General features: G+C 35.0%; 1 protein-coding gene across 5 annotated transcripts in view; it reads left to right on the forward strand.

The window, feature by feature from the left end:
- MGAT4C (MGAT4 family member C) overlaps positions 1 to 22416 on the forward strand; it is a 729331-nt gene that overhangs the window by 691769 nt on the left and 15146 nt on the right. For 4 of the 5 annotated variants that reach the window (XM_053894595.1, XM_053894596.1, XM_053894598.1 and 1 more), the window contains one exon: positions 6215 to 6300. The exons of the other annotated variant lie outside the window; for it this stretch is intronic. The gene's annotated coding sequence lies outside the window, so the exon portion shown is untranslated. The remainder of the gene's footprint in view (positions 1 to 6214; positions 6301 to 22416) is intronic. 5 annotated transcript variants of the gene reach the window in all.

The raw sequence follows: 22416 nt of genomic DNA on the forward strand, positions 1-22416 counted from the left end.
ACAATTTTGTCTTGGTGATACATCTGTCTCTCTAACCCCCAGCAGAACGGTGGTGCATACTGAACATGGGCTTAACAATTTTGCTGTGGAGGGGCGCCTGGGTGGCTCAGTCAGTTGAGTGACTGACTTTGGCTCAGGTCACGATCTCCCAGTTTGTGACCTCGAGCCCTGCGTAGGTCTCTGTGCTGACAGCTCAGAGCCCGGAGCCTGCTTCTGATTCTGTGTCTCCCTCTCTCTCTGCCCCTCCCCCACTCATGCTCTGTCTCTCTCTGTCTCAGAAATAACTAAACAAAAAAAATTAAAAAAAAACAATTTTGCTGTGAAAAATAATAAATGTACATTTTGAAGAAAAGACTCTCTGTAACTCCATGAGTAACTTCAGTGACGATTGTGATAAGAAGTTCCCTTCTGCTTTCCATCTTTGCTGATATTTGACTACATCACCTCTCATTTAGATGCAAGAGGCAAACCTTGACTGGTTGTCTAACTTGTTGAGGTTACAGTTTCCCTTGGGTAAGAGCAGTATTGTTCTTTTCTAACCATAGCTTTGCTAAGCAGAAATACTATTAAGCAGAGTGTAAGTTCATATTTAATCAGAATTTAAGATTCTCCATTAAGAGGCTCTAAGCTTCTTGGTGGGAAATATTATATTCATATTTGCATCGTCATGCTTTATCCAGATACATAGTAGGGACAAAAAACGTGGCAAATTAATAAATGAAGAATTAAAAAAACAAACAAATGTTATATAACACAAGGAAATGGATACCCCAAAACCAAATTGTTGTAATTCTTCACATACCACTATCTGAATAAAAATACTCAACTGATTTTGAAGATTTCTTCTAAAAATGTAATTCTGCTACTAAAATTTGACTGTACTGAAAATAAGTAAGTATATCATATGAAGAGATTACTTTTTGGATATAACAACAACATTTTCTTTTTTTTTTAATATTTTAATGTTTATTTTTGAGAAGAGACAGAGTGCAAGCAGGGAGGTGTCAGAGAATCCAAAGCAGGCTCCAGACTCTGAGGTGTCAGCACAGAGCCCGATGTGGGGCTTAAACTCACGAACTGTGAGATCACGACCTGAGCTGAAGTCAGACATTTAACTGACTGAGCCACCCAGGTGCCCCCAACAATGAACATTTTCAAATTAAATCACCAAAAAAACACAATGATTTTAAAGTAATTATACCATACAATAGAGACTACTTCATAGAAAGACCTATTAATGCAGAACAAAAGCTTTGGATTACTCAGACTGGTTTTACAATGTTTTTAGAATTCTCAGAAAATGAAAAATATCCAATTTGCACTGGAACTTTGATTTTTATCCAATTGATCCATCTCCCTGTGTATTTACAATCTTCATATTCAAACATCTACTTATTCCAATAAAAATAGAGATAATCTTCAATAACTAATAGACCTTATTTCCTTTATTTTCCCATTCCTGCTCCTTTGGTTTCAAAAGGCATACCCTCAAGTAAAATGGTTGCTCCATTACCAACCCATTGTCAATATTCCACTTAGAGTAATTTCCCCATGTCTCTGGATTTAGAGACTAATTTATTAAGCCTATTTTCTCATTCTAAGTCATTTTTCCTTTTCCAAATTAATCTCCAATCTCAAAAATGTACAAAATAAAATTTTTGTGATATGCCATTCTATGTTGAAATAACCAGGAAACTCCATTCATCCTAAATTCAAAGAAGGAGGAATATATTGTGATTAAGATCCTGGGTTCTCAGGGGCACCCTGGGTGGCTCAGTCAGCTAAGTGTCTGACTCTTGATTTTGGCTCAGGTCAGGATCTCTTCCTGTCCTGAGATTGAGCCCTGTGTCAGGCTCTGCACTGACAACATGGAGCCTGCTTGGGATTCTCTCTCTCCTTCTCTCTCTACCCTTCCCCTATTGTTTCTCTCTCTGTGTCTCTCAAAAACAAATAACTAAACATTAAAAAAAAAAAAGATCCTGGGTTCTGAAATCAGCTGCCTTTGAGTTCCCTATCTGCATCACTTCCAGATTGTATATCTTTAAGACGGCTATTTAACCTCAATAAACTTGTTCGCACATGTATAAAATGACAAAGATATTAATGGTGCCTATCTCACAAGTTTTCTGTGACAATTAGATGAATTATAGCACATAAAATTCTTAACACAGAGCCAGCACTACTAAAAGCTCAATATGCTGGTTATATGTAAATTTGGAGATTGTCTGCTTTTTATGTTTGTACCATTGTCCTTTAAAAAACATCAGGTATTTTACTACTTCTTGTCTTTAATTAGTTCAGTCTTTTAAAGTGCCAATCAGATGATTATTACCATGTTTAATGCTGCAGACAATAATTAGAAAATTGAAAACACAGTGCTTGGTACTCCAGTTTGAATGATCAAAATTACACTGGTAAAAGTTTGCAATAATTACATGTAGAGTTAATATATAGATAAATTAGGGTGTGTAATGAGAGATCTTGGGTCATATCTTAGCTATAATATGACATTTTTTTCCTCTTATTTCCTTCACTAAAGCTTTTTGTCTTAATGTAATAATCCTCCTCCCAATCCCTAGAATCTCCCCTCAGGATCAAACTTTTGCATACAACATAGCAATCAAATTAGTAAAATACTGTGTTATAATTAGAAACATTTTCTTTGAAGTTCCACTAAAGGTTTCTTAGATTTTAATTGAAGAGATGCTTTTATCTGTGTTCTCGAATGATAAATTCATCAATTAAAAATCCACTCAAAAATTTTGGGGAACATCTCTGAGGTATATATTTTCCTAAGTAAAGTAAATACTTTGCCTCCAATGAGCCCATAGTTTATTAGGGGGAAATCAGGCAATGCTTCAAAAAGGAGCATAGGGGTGCCTGGGTATCTCAGTTGGTTAAGTGTCCTACTTCAGCTCAGATCATGATCTCATGGTTTGTGAGTTCAAGCCCCATGTCGGGCTCGGTACTGACAGCTCAGAGCCTGGAGCCTGCTTCAGATTCTGTGTCTCCCTCTATCTCTCCCCATCTCCCCCACACACTCTGTCTCTGTCTCTCTCTCAAAAATAAATATTAAAAAAAATTAAAAGAAGGAGCATAATTTGAGCTACTGTGGTGTGAAGCATGGACCATTTGAGCAGACATAGAACACGGTGTTAAGAGGGTGCCTGGGTGGCTCATTGGGTTGAGTGTCCAACTCTTGATTTCAGTTCAGGTCATGATCTCACAGTGGTGAGATCCAGCCTCTACGTCAGGCTCCGTGCTGATAGCACAAAGCCTGCTTAGGAGTCTCTCTCTTTCTCAAAATAAAATAAACTTAAAAAAAAACCACGATGTTAGAGGTGGAATACTGTCAACTACTAAGGCAAAAGAAGGTGACAGGAGTTCTTAATGACATGCAAAAGAATTTGAACCACCAGCAAATGGAATTATGAAATGTCTCATGCTTGAGAATGACATGGTCATATTTGTTTTAAGAAAATACTGCAGAGGAGTGTGACAGAGGGATCTGAAGAATGTAAGATATTCTTTAGAGACAACAGTTGATGGAGCATTTTTAATGGCATGTGTTTGATATTTTCTGAACTAGATACCCTTGCTTTTAAAGACTGGAAAACCTAAATATCTCAGGTCAATGGAGAATATGTAAAATCAAAAGTTATACTGATTACCGACCATTACTAACTATATATATTTTATGTTGATGAAATATTACTGCACATATACAATATTTTTCTAGGAAAAGATGAATATGCACATTAAAGTGTAAAATTGTTATTTCAGAGATGAGCTTAGCAAAGTGAAGTAAATTTTATCATTGGTAAATTCTCTGGAAAATTATAGTAAGAGCTATACTGATGGCTTTGGAGCATCTGAAAGATTCTAAACTGTTTTATGAATTATAAAATATTGTTATGTTTAACATAGTTTCAGTGTTACATGTATTCACATAAATTTCAAGTTTTTGTCTAATCACTGAAATGGATAATTTCCCATTGACTAGAATATTTTATTACTGGGCTAGCATTCTTAACCGATAGAAAGCAGTTAAAATGTGCAGTCTGTAATGACCTGTGTTCTCAATTAATGTTTTTCATTATATGAAGTTCATATAAAAAACATCCAAAAATTCTTGACAAGAAATAGAGTATATTATACTATATGATGTGATCTAAGTAATTAATTAAATATTAGAGTAGCCAATGGAGTACAAATGAGAAACTAGTGATTTTTAAAGTATAATTTTCATAATAAAATTATTAAAAAATACACAAATGTCTAATTATCTTTAAATAATGCTTCTTGCCAGGATATTTTAAGTTAGTCACTAGCCATTGTATTTGAGGATACATGGAAGACAGGAAAAGTCTTTTAATGCTTGGTTATTGGAAGAGCCAATAGAAAAATATCTATGGAAATGCCTTTTGCAGCCTCTTTCACTGTCTGTTATGTTGCTGTTCAGTTTGCTTACGAGGTGTGGTAGTTTCAAAGTTAAAAATTCTTCATTTCCTGAGGGTTTCCTAATAACGGTTTATTATAGCTCTGTTTTATTACTATTTTTAAGAAGATGGACATATTTATTTGTAATATACTTAGAACTGGTTAATAATGATTTTAAGAAATCAAATTCAATGCAGATTGAAACATGAGTATTTTCTATGGAGATCACCTCCTATTCAGTAAATGGCACCATACATAAATGCATTGTTGTTACTTTAATTGGAAAGGACCCCTTTTAGTAATGTCTCTGGCTCTGGAAGAATTATAAACACACAAATTGGAAGAGCTAAGAAAGCTTATTTAACTAAGCTGTCAACAGCAATCTCTCAAATCTGCTTAAATTTATTGGGAGGCAGGAAGATCTATTTGAAATGCCGACAAGAAACACAGAACCAGTTCTAACAGTGTTACGTTTAATACACAGGGGTATATTATAAGGTTAAAGAGAGTTGGCAGTATATATCATAAATGTAGCTACCCTTTGACCCAGCAATTTCACTTATAGGATTATATCAAAAATTATGCGCAATGGTATGTTACAAGATTTTTGTTATATCGCTGTTGAATTTTTTGTAATAAGGAATATTTGGAAATGACTTACAGATACATTTATTAGGAGAGGGCCCAATAAGTAAGTGTTTCAGCTAGACCTACAGTTCAATAATTTTAAAAAATAAAGAACCCTATTTGTACTGATGAGAAAAGATTTCTAACGTATGTTAAGAAACAAAAAGACACAAAGCAGTACACATAATATGGTTCAGTGTATTTGTGCTATTTTAAGTAGAGCTGTGTGTGCTATGTCTGTGTATGTGTAGAAAAGGCCCTGGGAAATTAAGTTATGGAAGGAATGGTTATTTCTAGTAGGAACTTTGGGGTATGGTGGTTTACTGCTTCTATTTTTTATACATTCTTTCATTATTGTGTATTTAAAGAAAATGAATGCAATATAGTTTCTCTGTCTCACTCATTATGAACAGGACTTAGATACTTTGTTTATTGTAGCATTAGTTTTTATTTTATATTAGCAAAACCATGAGAGTTAAGGACATATACATGCTATCACAACTACAGACATATCTATGATACTATAAGCAGTATTTCTCCTAATTTATCATGATACTTTCACTACTATGGGTCAGTATGGCCATTTGGTTTGAATCTCAACCAGTATGCAACCCTGGACAAGTTTGCTAAACATTCCCTAAAGCCTCTTTTTTCTTGATTAAAAAATGGATATCATAGTCTCTGCCTATTGAAGTTCTTGCAGGAAGAAAATAGACAGTGAATGTAGAAAGTCCTATAGCACGGTGCCTATCATAAAATACATTTCCCTAAAATGTAGATTTTTTAGTGTTTGTTCATAGTTGATAGTCTATTTTCCTCAATAAATTATAGAATTCCTAAAACAACATATATAAATATTATTCAATAATTGTATTTGCAAAAGTATTTAATTCTCTAATAACATTTTTAGCTATTGAATATAGAAATATAACTATTTTAATATAAAAGAGCCAGAGGTTAGCCTTGAAGAAACATATTTTATGTAATTCTTTCATTTTAATCGATTATCTGCACAATGCCATGAGTCAGTGATGTTTGGAGTACATGTGGGAAATAATGCAAAATAGATTACAAGAATGAACATAGGAAAATTGGATTTCACTGTTGAAATTATTAATTTCTTTCTCAAATGAGTTTTTCATTACAGATTTTCATTATGCACTCAGGCCATAGCTTCCTAATCAATAAAGTAATTCCTACCATGGGAGAATGAAAAGGAAGAGAGACTGAAAGGTTGGTATAAAAATTATATTTAAGGAACTGGTAATGAATCTAGATTTAAATTTACTTATTTCTTTTTAAAACCCCTTGACTGTTTTTAAGAAATCAGTAACCATAGGGAAAAGACAAAGTTTTGATTCTGTTTCCATTTGAGGGTAACCCAAATGAACTACTATTGTTATACAACTGTTAATATTACTAGATTTAATTATAGCCTTGTGAGTCTAGGAATTGAAAAAAATTAAACTGATATATTAGAATTTTTTAAGATTTCTGATAACAAAGTGAAGGAACAGAATTGAGACTTTAAAATCCATTAAAAAATGTCAATTATACCATTGCTGTCAGTATCCCTAGGCCACAGACATTGCAGCTTTCCATTTGAACATTTAACTACAGAAATGACTGCTTCAATTTCACCAAGAGCAGGCTGTAGGATAGTTGATGATATTTGTTTTCCTGTATCTGAATTAGCACCGCTAGTCAACTTGAAATTTTGTATCAATCTAGCTCTATGAATTAGAATTTTATGGCCTAAGTTGTCCATTTAGATATTGAAGTACAGTTAGAAGAGTGTTTATAGAAAGGAAAACTATCTTCCATAAAATTAATATATGAGCAGTTATTTTACAAAACATAAAAAGAGAAAGAAGAATTTAAATATTCTTCAGCTCAGAAAACATTTTTTACCTTTAGGACTAAATAATACCTTCTCATATTTTTGCTTCACTTTTTTTTGCATAACTTTAAACATATATTATACATAGCAGCACCTGGGTGGCTCAGTCAGTTAATTATCCAACTTTGGCTCAGGTCATGATCTCATGGTGTGTGAGTTTGAGCCCCGTCTGGGGCTCTGTGATGACAGCTGAGACCTAGAGTCTGCTTTGAATTTTGTGTCTCCCTCTCTCTCTGCCCCTCCCCCTCTCATGCTCTGTCTCTTTTCTCTCAAGTGTGAATAAACGTTAAAAATTTTTAAAAATTTTTATATGTAGAATTTGAGGTGCTTTTTAAAACAAATATGTTGTTTTAAAGGCTCTCTATGTTTATTACAGAAAACTAGGAAATACAGAGGAGTATAAAGAAGTAACAATCACTCATACTTGTATGAAACACCTACAACCAATATTAATATGTCATTGTAACTCTTTAATCTGTTTTCTATATGCATTTTTACAAAGTTAAAATTTTAGATGTATTTTAGAATAGTAAACATATAAGAACATTTATAGGTCTTAGATAAAACGGAATATGTGGAGGTGATTTATTGACAAATTATAATGGACATTTTCATTCAGGAAGAGTTTTAAAGATAGAGAAAAAATTTCATTTTTCAAGATTGTTGACACAGAAGTAATCTGTAAGTTACCCAACTCAACTCTACCTCTCCAAAAGCCAAAATTTGCTGGCAATTATGCTTGTAAACACCAAACAATGTAAATGTTATGGCCATCCGTAAGCATACACAGTTTGTGAATGGAAAAATTCAGTTACTGCTTTAAGTGGCTACAATGAATCATATATTCTACTTGAGCATTCATTGGGTGTAGTTTTATTAACATATTTCTTGATTCCAGAAAATTCAAAGGTATGAAATAGCAAAAGCTTTGTAGTATTTAATACAAAGTCCTGTTTCACCGCTCAGATTCAAAATCAACACGAGGATGCCTAAGTCCTATTGGTTTCTTAAATTCAGAATCAGAACTAAGGAAATGCTACAGTCCTGGGGCACCTGGGTGGCTCAGTCAGTTAAGCATCTGACTTTGGCTCAGGTCATGATCAAAAGGTTAAGATTTTTTTTTTAAGATTTTATGTTTAAGTAATCTCTACATGCAACGTGGGGCTCCAACTTGCAAACCCGAGATCAAGAATCACATGTTCTACCAACTGAGCCAGCCAGGCTCCCCAAGAAGCACCTCATTTGTAGAGCTTTCTGATAAACTGAGTAGACTGGAATGCATAAAAAGTCAGAGAATCAGAAAGACCCGTCCTTTATCACACCTATGTATCACACCTTGCTATATATGGTCCCTGGGCACATCACTTAATCTATCCGATCTTTAGGTTTTTTATTTGTAATGTGAGAATAATCACGAAATATGTTCTTATCTACCCCATGAGTTTTGTGGAAGATTTAACAAAATTTTACAGCCCTCTGAGTCGGTTATCATCATCATCATCATCATCATTTTTTCTTCCCCACCACAACTCAAAACAGCTTTCATAATCATGATCTGCCTAAGCACTAACTCCTATATTCTTGCTAAAGTACTTAGTAAGTACTTTAATTTTTTTTAATGGTTATTTATTTTTGTGCTCGTTTCAGCAGCACACATACTAATGTTTATTTTTGGGAGAGAGAGTGAGACAGAGCGTGAGCAGGGGAGGGCCAGAGAGAGGGAGACACAGAATCTGAAGCAGGCTCCAGGCTCTGAGCGGTCAGCACGGAGCCTGATGCGGGACTTGAACCACAAACCCTGAGAACATGACCTGAGACGAAGTCAGACACCTAACCGACTGAGCCACCCAGGCACCCTGCAAGTACTTTAAAGTACTCAGTGTTGGCTATTATTGATTCCACACCAGCTAGCCCTTTTTAGCTCAATGGAAGGAAACTCGAGATCTGTAAGAGAATGATATTCTAAAAGAGAAGTTGGTAAATAAAGAACATTTCTTGTCTTAGCTTCCGTGTTGAAAAAACTGACTATGCTTTCTTCCCAATCCTCATCTCAAGTTTTACTATTTTAACAGTCCATGACAGGAAACCTGCTTGTCAATGCCATACATTTTCTATCTGTGTTTCTATCTGCTTCAAGTAAACCAGAAAATAATCTTGCTGGTTATCACTGTGAACCCTAAGGAATAATCTAGCCTCTATAATTTTCCACTTTGCTACCACCTACAGTTACAAGTGAACCATACAACTTGGGACTGTAAAAAAAAAAAAAAAAAACAACCTTGAATTAAAATACAATTACATTTGTTCCATCAATATCTGAGCTTTTTGTAAAAAATGGAATGGTAATCATGTTTTATAAAACCTTTCCCGTTTTTGTGACTTCCTGAAGCTTTTGCTATGTCAGCAACATTCTTTTTTTTTCATCAGAAAGTATCGAATACTGCCCTGAGGGTGTGTGCTGCCTTCCACAAAGTAGAAAAGCAAATTGGGCAAGCATTAAAAAAGGCAAGCCAAGCAAGTCAGATACATATAGTGCCACATGTCAGACAGATGAACAGTTGATGGCAAGACTCACTTTGTGATTTTCCCTGATGTGGGGTTAAGTGCTGGATACAAGCCCATATGATTTGGAGAATATAATTTTACTTTTTCATTTTGTTGATTTAAAAATAGACTATCAAATAAAATATAAATTAAAGCTTAGTGCTTTGGAGTAGATTGATGTAGCCACATTCATTTAGATGGGTAGGGATATGAGTTCCCTTGTTTGTTTGTTTGTTTTCTTTTCTTTTGTTTTAATAATGTTTATTTTGAGAGAGAGAGAGAGAGAGAGCGCGCAAGTGCAAGTGGGGGAGGGGTAGAGACAGAGACAGGGAGACAGAGAATCCCAAGCAGGCTGCACATAGTCAGCACAGAGCCCCATGCAGTGCTTGAACTCACAAACTGTGAGATCATGACCTGAGCTGAAACCAAAAGTCAGATGCTTAACCAACTGAGCCACTCAGGTGCCCCTTGGCTTCCTTTTTTTTTTTTTTTTCAGTCTCTTCTACAGTCATGGAATAATTTGCACTGGGGAAGTTTGGTTTTACCCTAAAGAGCTGTAGAGAGAACCACACTCATTAACATTTTGTGGTTTGTTGTATATAGTCTGAGTAACATTCTAGAAACATGAAGAATTCGTGATAACATGCACAAGCATATGCACTTGAAGCAAACAGCTCTGTGGTGTAATAATTCACTTGTCACTTCACATCAGCATCAATTCTTTAATAAATGACAATTTTTCCTGAGTTGATGAAAACTAGCACACAAATTTCCACAGTGTCTTCCCAAGAAGAAAAATAATGAAGTGTTTCTGCATCTAATACTTTATCTGTGTCCATGAGCAATGATTTGAAATAAATAATATTTATTTTGTTATAATGACATAATCTTTATCTCTCTATATATGCATATGTATGATGTAGTAAAGATAAGCAGATGGTCCACAGATCCAAATAATATCAGTCCCAAAATTATATGGCCTTTAAAACTGTGCACTATATCTGAATTCTGATATTAGATCAGATTACATCTGTCTCAGGCTCTCCAGGCACAAGCTAATTACTCTGTTTTTCTAGTGGTCTTCTAAATGTTCACAGTGTCAACATTAATTCTTTTTCTGCTGCATTTCTTAAATATTGTAATAGATTTTGACTTATCTCAGTTATAAAATATTTCAACCCACTAAATGCTAACACAAACAACTGGTATTATCCTCACTTTTTCCTTAAATTATAAAACAAACAAAAAAGAGTCTATGGTACTTTGATAATGGATAAAGTTAAGTTTTGCATTTTTTACAAACAAAAACCCTACAGTCTACATTATAGGCCTGGGTCATGGCAGGGGAGATCTTAGACAAGGTTTAAGGGTGGTGTTGGAAAGAAATACAAATATTCATGGGCCAGTAGCTTTCCCATAGCTCCAAGTTTAAGATTTCTACAACACGACTCCCATGCACCCGCGCGCACACACACACACACACACACACACACACACACACAATAGCAGTTGTTTGCTCTCTTAAAACAAAACAACAATAACAAAAAAAAAACACTTCTGTAAGTACTAACATGATATGATAAGAAGGTTTTACAAAAAAAATCTATACATAAAAATCTCAGAATCCAAAGGGAAATAAGACATCTAAAAACAGTATCAAGAAGCAGAAAATTTTAAGTAAATTAAGAGATGTATAGATAGAATGGTAAGAGTTCAAAAAAGTAAAAAACAATTTTTGACTGAAAATGGGGTTCAGGGAAATCTGCAGCCAGAAGGGAACTTTTGGGTGACCTAAAATTAAATTCCAAGTGGGAATTTGTAACAAAAGAGAGCAAATCCATGAAGAGTAAAATGTGAACAACACTACTTTTTTTAAACTGATACACAGAAAATACCAAGCTTAAGGAGGAAAGGAATTATGTAGGAAATCATGCCCACAGATAAAACAACTTATTGTTAAGCCTTTGAGAAATAAAAAGTAGTTTGGCACACCTCTTGGCATTTTGTGCTTGTAAACAGTTCAATCCTGAAATTTCTCTCACCATGGTAGGGATTTCAAAACTAACATGCAGATTGCTTTTCACTTCTATGTCATTTAACTTTACCTCTAATACAAGCCTGATTCTGCTCAATGTTGGATTCTAAAGGAGGGTCCAACAAAGCTTTCTTAGAGATCTGTTGCATTTGAGCTATCATTAGGCACGGGGATGCTGATGTTGGTATAGGGAAATTTCATATTACTGCTGGAACTATCCCATTTGCACACAATTTTAGTTTCCATAGCTTGGGTCTAGCCACAACCTGAGGCCAAAGCAAGTTGAAGTCCTGGCAATACCAAGCCATCTTCCTGTGTTTCAACCAGGATATTAAAACAATCATCCTAGTTTTAAAATTGCTGGGTGATACAAGACTTCAACACTGTGACAAAACTTTGTTAGCACCAGATTGGTAGAATGAAGAGTTCCAATACACTGTATGAACATTTGTGTCTAAAAAGGTATTGTCCTATTTGAGTTGATTCACAGATTGCAGCTCATCAAAGATTCTGGAGCCCATTCAAGAAGGGGTTATTATTCAGTTTTGCTTGATCCTTGTTTTGTTGTGTTTTTGTTTTTCATCTGCCTAACTTCTAAGCAAATCCAGTTTTTTTAGCCATTTTTTCTGGACTGTCTGGAAGACTGTCAATCCTTCCACGTGCACTCAATGTAGTTACAGTCGTTTCAGGGCTGCATCTCTGAGAAAGGATGTAGGCCATTTCTGTGGAGTTGTCTCCCTACAACCACACACACTGTGATGTACACAAAATCCAGAGAATGTCAGTCTTGTAGAACTTCAAAGCTAGTGGAACAGTAGTGTTTAATTATGATTACTTTCTTTGCATTTTAACTGTATACAAGCAAAACATTAGGAGAAAGTACTTTAACTGCACTAAAGGTCAGAGGGAGGCCATCAGGAGTTGGCAGCTCAGATCACTGAGGTGCCATCTTGAAATGATCTGCATGAAGCTGCTTAAGTTTTATATTTCTTCCTCCAGTTACTGCAGCAATTGCTAAGGCTCCTCCAGCAATCTAAGTTTCACCGTGGTTGCAACTTTGCAATGTGTTTCTTCCAGTTAGGTGATTTGGGACACAGTCACAACTTATATAAACTTCAGTGTCCTCAAAGAGGAGATATCTTTCACATAGTCAAGAAGGGTGGTGTTGGCCTGCAATGGATTCTCTGCTGACTGCAGAACACACAGCTTGTACGGAGGCAGAAACGGGAGAGAGTACCCAAAGCAATGAGACTCCCACCATAGTAGATGCAAGCTATTTTTTTATTCCCTGTAGGAAAAGTAGTTTGTTTCCGTTTAATATAAAACTACTTTCATTATTCCAAAACAGAACAAGCTTTGGTTATTTTACCTCAGGAGTAGGGAGGGGAAATAGGACACTGGATGAAGAGATTGTAGTTTTGATCCAAAAGAATTGTTCAGATTCTCTGTCTCCTCTACCTGCCAAGGGTTCCTTGGCTGTCTTCCAAGTATCGTTTCTCGGGAAATGAAAATACAAATAAAAGTGCAGCTAATTCCAGAACTTGAAAATCAAAATACTTTTTAAGAGCCATTAGGTTCCCCTTCCCCCATTTTTGCAAAGAGTAGAACTGAAACAGACTGGCTAAATTGGCATCTAAACACTTTTCACTACATAAAACTTGGGGTCCAGGATGGCAGGGAATGTTGGGATCCGAATGGACCTACTCTTTGAGATCTGTGCAGGGCGGAGGGGAGGGGGGTTAGGGGAGGGGAGACGGAGGAGAAGTGGGGGCAGAGTGGGAGGGCAGCACAGTCCTTTTACTTACAGACACAGTTTACCTCAGCGCATTGTTTTATCATTAAGATGACTGAGATCATTTGCAGGCCGCTTTCTTGATTTCTGCCCTGCGGCACACCTGAGCCCTGTTGTTAGTTTTTCCTCCTAACCTCACCCATCAGTCATCTTTTGAAAGCCCCCCCCAACCTGGAAACACATCCTGACATCTAGCTTAGGTCTTCTCACTTGGAGCTGAGGAGCCAAACTTCCAAAACTAGGTCCTGCTTCCTGTTTAGTGGCTGATAATTAATAAACAAATGACAAATGGCATGCTGGTAGGAAAAACCATTAGCATAAGCAATTTCTGTTGCCAAAGTTAAAGGAAGTATTAACCTGAACTTTGATAATGGCTGTGAGAATGTCAGGGAGAAATTGTGGCAGGTGAGAGATTGAAGGCTCAAGACTGAACTGGGAATATTTCTGAGTTTGGGAGAGCGGAGGCAAAAAACTTTTGAGGTGATTTGAGTAGGTGATTAGAAATCTAGCCCTATGAAAAGGACGAGCAAGCTGGAATGGAAAATCATCTTGTAGTTTTAGATTCATTGTGTTTGTGTGATCAGCAGGAAATCATTATTCAAAAATTGGAAATAGACTCAGGTAGAAATCCTAGCTGATGATCTAAAGTTTGAATTTTGCTCCGAAAGTGGTTGTAAGAGAGGTTACATAATGCCAAAGGTTGTAAAGAAAAGAAGATTGGACAGAACGGTGGGAAAGAACAATATTATAGGAGGGAAAGATTACTAGTAATGTCTTATATCCTCTTTGGGAATGGTTTGTAAAGTTAAGAAGACAAAATTCAGATAGGATTAGTATTAAATAGTGAAAAAAAATAGTACCTTCTCACTGATTTATTAGTTACATTGTTGGTGAATATTGCTCTATTTGTGTATAATTATGTGTATATCAGTGTATACGAATATATGCTACACTATATAATTTCAAAATTATATATAAATACATGAATATATAATATACAATTTATATGTGATATATTTATCCACATATCCATGTATAAAAATCTTTATGAAAGGAAAGAGTGAAATAATTTATTTCCATTAAAAAATGAATTATTTGGTATAGTGTCACATCAAAATGATTCTTAAATAGTTATGTCTTTGAAGTAGTTTCATATATGTGAACATTCAGCACTGGGTCTTCCAAAGAGGCTGTGATTCTGCGTTAAATAAAAAAAAAAAATGAAATCTTATTGAACCAGATGTGCCAACTTTGCTTGCATTTGGAGCAGGGGAGTAGGGATTTTATATATCCCTATTTCCATAACTATATTCACAATTAACAGTGTTGTATTACAGATTTCTGACAAAGAAGCTGGTTTTGAAACATTTGCAGTAAAACTACTAAACATGTCCCATTACACATGCAAGAGAGAAAGTATATTGTAACATATGTTGTCAGCAAATAAATCTCTTGTGACATTTAGGGTATATAAAGATGATGATATATCATCCTGAAAAAATAATTCACTCAAACCATGATAATAGGAGTTATCATTTTTCTAAATGAACCTAATCTGTAATAATCAACCATGACCTCTGAAAAACACTTTCTACCTCTCTAAAATTATTCCAAGACTATGTGGAAAATTTCTCACAAATAAAACAATGTTTGAACATGGAACCAAAATACGGCTCAAATAACCTGTCTTCATTTGTGTGACTGATGTTTTTAAGCAGGAGCATGCTAGTGTAGTCTATGTTATCAGGATGTGCTCACCTGTGTAATAATTTCAAAACCAAGTTTTTATATTCTTTTTTTTTTAATTTTTTTTAACGTTTATTTATTTTTGAGACAGAGAGAGACAGAGCATGAACAGGGGAGGGTCAGAGAGAGGGAGACACAGAATCCGAAACAGGCTCCAGGCTCTGAGCTGTCAGCACAGAGCCCGACGCGGGGCTCGAACTCACGGACCGCGAGATCATGACCTGAGCTGAAGTCGGCCGCTTAACCGACGGAGCCACACAGGCGCCCCCCGAGTTTGTTTTGTTTTTTTGTTGTTTTTGTTTTGTTTTGTTTTTTGTTTGTTTGTTTGTTTGAGAGAGAGAGAGGCAGAGCAGGAGCAGAGGAAGGGCAGACACACACACACACACACACACAATCCGAAGCAGGTTCCAGACAGCTGTCAGCACAGAGCCCAATGCGGGGCTCAAACCTATGAACCAGAATATCATGACCTGAACCAAAGTTGGACACTTAACCGACTGAGCCACCCAGGTGCCCTTTTACTTTCTTTTAATACTTTGTTTGTAAACAATGGTGAGCTTGGGTTTGCCATGTTCAATTTAGTGATTTTCAATAGATACTCAGTTTTATTAGTTACTTGTACCAACATCCTTTTTTTTTCACACTGGGACCCTGAGAGACTAATGCTGTTGTTGAGCATCTGTGGCTTAAAAATGGCTACCCAGTAATGCTATTATGATATCTGGGAGTTACCTTGCTTTTAAATCTCTCTACTTCCCGCCATCACATTTCCACCCAAGCCATCAGCAGCATCTCTTTCATAGATGCTTTCTCCTCCTTTGTTGGATTATTTGGTATTACATTGATTTATGGTCAGACAGGAAACATTCTTTAAAATCCCTACATACCATGTATACTTTGTTGGCCAAAACACACACACAAAATTTAAATATTAAGAGATAACATTGGATTATTTAGAGTCTCTGTCTTTGCTATTTTTTTTGACTATTTAAACTGTCAGATTCTGAGAGAAGAATATTGCTATCTCTCACTGTGTTTGTGGATCTATATACATATGCTTATGTTTCTGAGAGTTCTTGATTTATACAAACGTCTGCTCTCATGCTTGACAGTTTTTGGACTCTTGACCTGTCTTGCTCTGTGAATGTTTATGGGCTCCTCACATCAGACGTTTTGACTTAAGAATCTTCTCTTGTTTCAGATTTACAAAGTAGCTCGTTGTGTTATTTGCTCATGTTTTGTAGAGAATTGTGTCATCTAGCATCACAACGTGGCTCAAATATAGTAGTTTTATGCTTTTATGGCCTATATTCACTCACATTGTATAACAGGGTGTCAAACTGTGCTCTCATTATTTAAACTTGCTTAAAATACTTTGCTCATCCCTTGATCATTAGCCTTCTTGAATTACTGTTTTAAATATGTTTCTTTTATACAATTTAAAGTTCAGGTTTGTGTGTATTTGTACATGTGTGTGCATCCACACATGCAAAACAGTTTGAAAATCTTTTTCTTTTAAAAAATGAATTAGGGCCCCAGGGTGGCTCAGTTGGTTAAGCATCCTACTCTTGGTTTCGGCTCAGGTCATGTTCTCATAGTTTGTGGGTTCAAGCCCCACATTGGGCTCCACACTGACAGTGCAGAGCCTGCTTGGGATTTTCTCTCTCTCCCTCTGTCTCTGCCCCTCCCCTGCTCGTGCTCTCTCTCTCTCTCTCTTTCTCAAATAAACTTCAAAAAAATAATGAATAAATAAATAAATAAATGAGCTAAGCCCATTTGCATTTATTGATACTACTAATGTGTTTGGTCTCAACTCTGTTGTCTTATGGTATACTTCCTCTCTGTATGATGGAATATTTAGTATATTTCTCCATGTGGTAGATTTTTTATATATTTTTCTTTAATTTCTTTTGGTACTTGCTATTTGGAGTTTTTAAATTTTTCTGTTGTGGTTATCTTTTATTAATACCTTTAATTATGCTGTTAGTCCCATTTCCTTAGTTTAGCTTCTGATACTTGTTTTGTCTGTTTTAAATCATAGCCTTTGACTCACACCTGTTATCTAGACAGTGTAGATATCGATGAGCTTATTCTACTTCCCCTTCCTCTCTTTCCCCACATTTTTAGTTGGTTAGTTTCTTGTACTGTCAGAATATATAGCATTTACACACTATTCCTCCACCATATTCTCTCCATGTGTTTAAAAAATAGATGTACAATTAAATGTATTAAATAAATTAGATATATTGATATACTGATATCGTTCTGTGCAGTGTTGCCTTTTGTCAAAGTTTCCTCAAGCTATTCAAGAATGGTTAACTTCAAGACATAACTGATTCCATCTTAAATATAAAAAAGAATATTTAACAACTGTAGGCAACACAACCAACTCATTTTACATTTGCCAAATCATTTATAATGGAAAGAAAAACAGGTGGCGTTAGATGTCCCAAGTAACATTAAAAGCAAGACAATAATGCAATAATATTTCTCAAGAAAAAGGGAAGAAAGCACAGGCAAGGAATTTTATAACCAGCAAGATGTTTCTGACCACAATGCAGAAATAGGGAGCAGATTTACCTTCTCTCCTTAAACAACTGAAAAACCAGACTAAATGTGTGAAACAAATTTATACACATGAACAATAAGCAGAAAAGGGTATGATTCATGATACAAAGGAAACAATTGAGGTGATTGCCACAGCTTACTGTTCAGAGTTTCTAGACTATAGTACCAGGGGAGAGAACCCAATGAGACAGGTGGTCTCCCTGAGGTGACGAGATGTAGTTGAGAATTTTGAGATTCTGAAACGGCTACAATTTCTAGGCAGAGTACCAGAGAGGAGAAAGCTGCATGGAGACTACAATTGGAGAGAGAGAGAGAGAGAGAGAGAGAGAGAGAGAGAGAGAGAGATTGAGAAATCTACAAAGGGTTTTCCTTATGTCTGTAGCTGAGCACCTACTGCATATGTGTGAGAACACTATCCAACACTGGTAAGGAATCGCTGAAAAAAAAAACAATTGGAATGGTTTCTGGAATGCAAAGGCAGAAATAATCATGTTTTCTTCATCTAGAATAGAAAAAAAATTAATACATTGAGCGTCAGATAGAGTACTCAGAAGAGTATTGCCTTAGCAGTGGGGTAAAATTAGCCATAGACTGGAGACTTCTCTGAAACAAGCACTCTGATAGCAGAAGTCAACAAAGAGGATAATGATTAGAAAGGGAATTACACACACACACACACACACACGCACACACACACATATATATATATGATTATTTAATATTTGGTTATATTTGGTTTAAATTCTAATCAATCAATATAATCCATCATATTGAAAGAATAATGGAGACAAAAACTTCCATATGATCAACTTAGCAGATGAGCAGTATTTGGCAAAATCCAATATTTATTAATGGTAAAAAATATCAACAATTTAAGGATAGAGGGAAACATCCTAAGTGAGATAACATGCATCCCTATAATATCAGAACAAATTTACTGTCACTACTTCATTGCTTCTATTTAATATACTGGAGGCTGTTGCCAGTAAATATATAAGGCAGCAGCAGCAACAAATTGTAATAGCTTATAGATTCAAAAATAAGCATTAAAACTGCCTTTGCTTACAGATGCTATGACTGTTTAAGAAGGTCACATGACTCAAGGTGTCAATATTAAAATATCAGTTGTATATTTCTAGATCCCAATAACTTAGCTGTACATCCAACAAATTCTTAAATCTTATGCATCTTGCTTTTTGTAGAAATTTTTATTGATTATAAGATTATTTATTTGCAGACCCATTAGGTCCTAATAAATTCTAACTAGTTTTTTTCTGTCAAAATAGACAATTATGATAAAATTTCCATAGAAATACAAGGGACCTGAAATAGCCAAAAACATCGTGGAAAAGAAGAGTGACATAAAGGACTCACCTTATGTTATTTCAAGACATACTAATGAGGTTCCAATTAGGATAATTTAGTATTGGCATTAAGATAGAAAAATAGATGGGCACCTGGGTGGCTCAGCACGTTAAGTATCTGACTCTTGGTTTCAGCTCAGGTCATGATCTCACATTTAATGACTCCGAGTCCCACTTTGGGCACCATACTGACAGTGCAGAGCCTGCCTGGGATTCTCCTTCTCCCTCTTTCTCTGCCCCCCTACCTTGCTCCCTCAGTCTATTGCAAAATGAATAAATAAACATAAAAAATTTTTAAAAAGATAGACAAATAGATTAATATACCAAAGATAGATTTATATATATATATATACATATATATGTATATATATACCAAATATATATAACCACACATATATCAAATTGATTTTCAGCAAAGGCACCAAATATAGTCTTTCTTTCTACAAGTGGTACTTGAGCAACTAATGAAGTCTATAGGATAAAAAAGGAACCTCATCCTCTTCCCCACACCATGAGCCAAAATTCATTTGAGATCATTTGTAGACTTAAACCTAAAAGCAAAAACTATAAAGCTCCTACAAGAAAACAGGAAAATATGTGTATGATGTGAATTAGGTGATAGTTTGTTAGAACACAAAAAAGCACTACAATAAAAAAAATGATAAATTCAACTTTACCAACATTAAAAAAACTATTCCTCATCAAAAGGCACTGTTAGCTTTTTTTTTCTGGTATACCTTTATTTTTATTGAAATATATTTGATGTATAATACTGTGTAACCATAAGCATGTATATTTGCTAGCTTTATATATTGTAACATAATTGTCATTATAGTAATAACACCTCCATCATACCATGTAATGATCATTTCTTTGTTCTGATGGGAATAATTAAAACCTGGTTTCTTAACATGTTTGATGATTTTAATACCATATTGTGTCTCTAGTCACTATACTGTGCATTAAATCTCTTGTTATTGTGCTGTGCAGTGTTGCATGATCTTTCAAGTAGGTAAAAATGAAATCTAAAGACACTATCTTTGCAGGGGATTTAACCTTTCATTGAACACAGCTGAATATTCAGAGTTTTTCATTTTCATTTCATTTTCTGATAATGACAAGGAGAAAAATGTAAACAGAAAGATTTGCTTCATAATTATTAGATGAATCAGATGATGAATGCAAAATGAGTGGTACTCTTGACAACACGATAATGGTAAAATTGATAGTATAAAAACTCATATGAATTGCTGAGTAAAGGATAGATGTATAAAGAATAAAGAAAATGTGGTATTTTCATTCAGAACATCCTCAGACAGAGAGGATTTCATCTCACAACATGATGCAACAAAAGCCTAATGATTCTATTTTGCTAAACAGGTATGGAACAGTATTCATTCATTTCTTATGATGTTTGCAACAAAATTTACTTGATAAGATTATCATCACACAAATGCAGGTGTGTAAACAAAAATAATTGTAAAGATATAGATGATGTAGACATGAGATTAGTGTTTCTACAGTTATTATGAATCAAATAAGAAGGTTGTTCTTGCTTTAACAAACTTATGAACCATCAAATTTTCCAAGAGTCTTGAGTATTGATGTTGCAGGGTACCTGAAGTAACAATATCTATCTGAGATGTACTAGAAATTTGGAATCAGAGCTTACAAGATGGATATGTTCTTCCTTCAGGAATGATGGTTGAGCAGTTTTTGAAGGATCATATACTTGGGGGACATACACTTTCAAATTGTAAAAAATTAAGAATAACATTTGAGTTACCTATGTTTAAATTCTTATATTTATAATGAAGTTGTTTTCATAATCATTTTTTGCTCTTATAAAATTATTTGTAAAATGAGTTAAAATAATAACAGACACAAATCTATTGTCTAAATTGGAAAAGATACTCAACATCACTAATCATCAAGGAAATGCAAATCAAAACCACACTGAGATATCACTTCACACCAATCAAAATGGCTACTATCAAAAAAGACAAGAAATAGATGGGGCAACTTGGTGGCTCAGTTGGTTGATTGTCTGACTCTTGATTTTGGCTCAGGTCATGATCTCATAGTTTCATGAGTTCGACCCCATGTCAGGCTCTGTACTGCTTGAAATCCTCTCTCTCCCTCTCTCTCTGCCTCTACAGTGTTCATGCTGTCTCTCTCAAAAAAAAAAAAAAAAACTAAAATAAATACAATAACATAACATAACATAACATAACATAACATAACATAACATAAACAACAAATAGTAAGTGTTGGTGAGGATGTGGAGAAAAGGGAACCCTCATGCACCACTGGTGGGAAAGTAAATTGGTGCAACCGCTATGGAAAATAGTGTGGAGTTCTCTCAAAAAATTAAATATAGAAATACCATTTGATCTAGTAATTTCACTACTGAAATTACTTTCAAATAAAATAAAACAATAATTTGAAAAGACAGACGCTTCCCCATGTTTGTGGCAGCATTAGCTACAATAGCCAAGATATGGAAGCAACACAAGTGTCCCACAATAGATGAACGAATAAAGAAGGTACATCTACATCTACATCTACATCTACATCTATATCTATATCTATATCATCTATATTATATCTATATATCATCATCTATATCTATATCACCTATATTATATCTATATACCATCATCTATATCTATATCATCTGTACCTATATCTGTATCTTCTATCTATATGCATATATTTATACACACACACATGCATGCACACATGCACACATGCAATGAAATACTACTTGTGCTTAAAAAAATGAGATCTTGCCATTTGCAGCAACATGGATGGATTAAGAGTTATGCTATGTAAAATAAGTCAGAGAAAGAAGGATACCATATGATATCCTTCTATGTGGAACCTAAAAAATAAAACAAATAAATTCTTAAAAACGGAGAACAAGATGGTTACAAATGAAGGGGGTTAAGATGTACAAACTTCCATTCATGTAATAAATAAGTCACAAATATGAAAGTACAGCATATGGAATATAGTCAGTAATACTATAATAACAGATGGCAACTACATTGACCATAGGGAGGACTGAGTAATGTACAGAATTTTCAAATCACTATGTCGTACACTTGAAACTAATGTAGCATTGTGCGTCAAGAATACTTCACTAATAATTTTTTAAAAATATTTTAACGTTTATTTATTATTGAGAGACAGAGAAACACAGAGTGTGAGCAGAGGAGGGGTAGAGAGAGGAGGAGACATAGAATCTGAAGTAGTCTCCAGGCTCTGATCTGTCAGCAGAGAGCCCAATGCAGGGCTTGACTGCGAGATCTCACAAACTGCGAGATCATGACCTGAGCCAAAGTCGGTCGCTTAACCAATGGAGCCACCTAGGCGCCCCTTCACTACCAATTTTTCT

This window comes from Panthera pardus, unplaced genomic scaffold (genome assembly GCF_024362965.1).
Source record: "Panthera pardus isolate Hobbes unplaced genomic scaffold, ASM2436296v1 HiC_scaffold_6, whole genome shotgun sequence".
NCBI classification, from domain to species: Eukaryota; Metazoa; Chordata; class Mammalia; order Carnivora; family Felidae; genus Panthera; species Panthera pardus.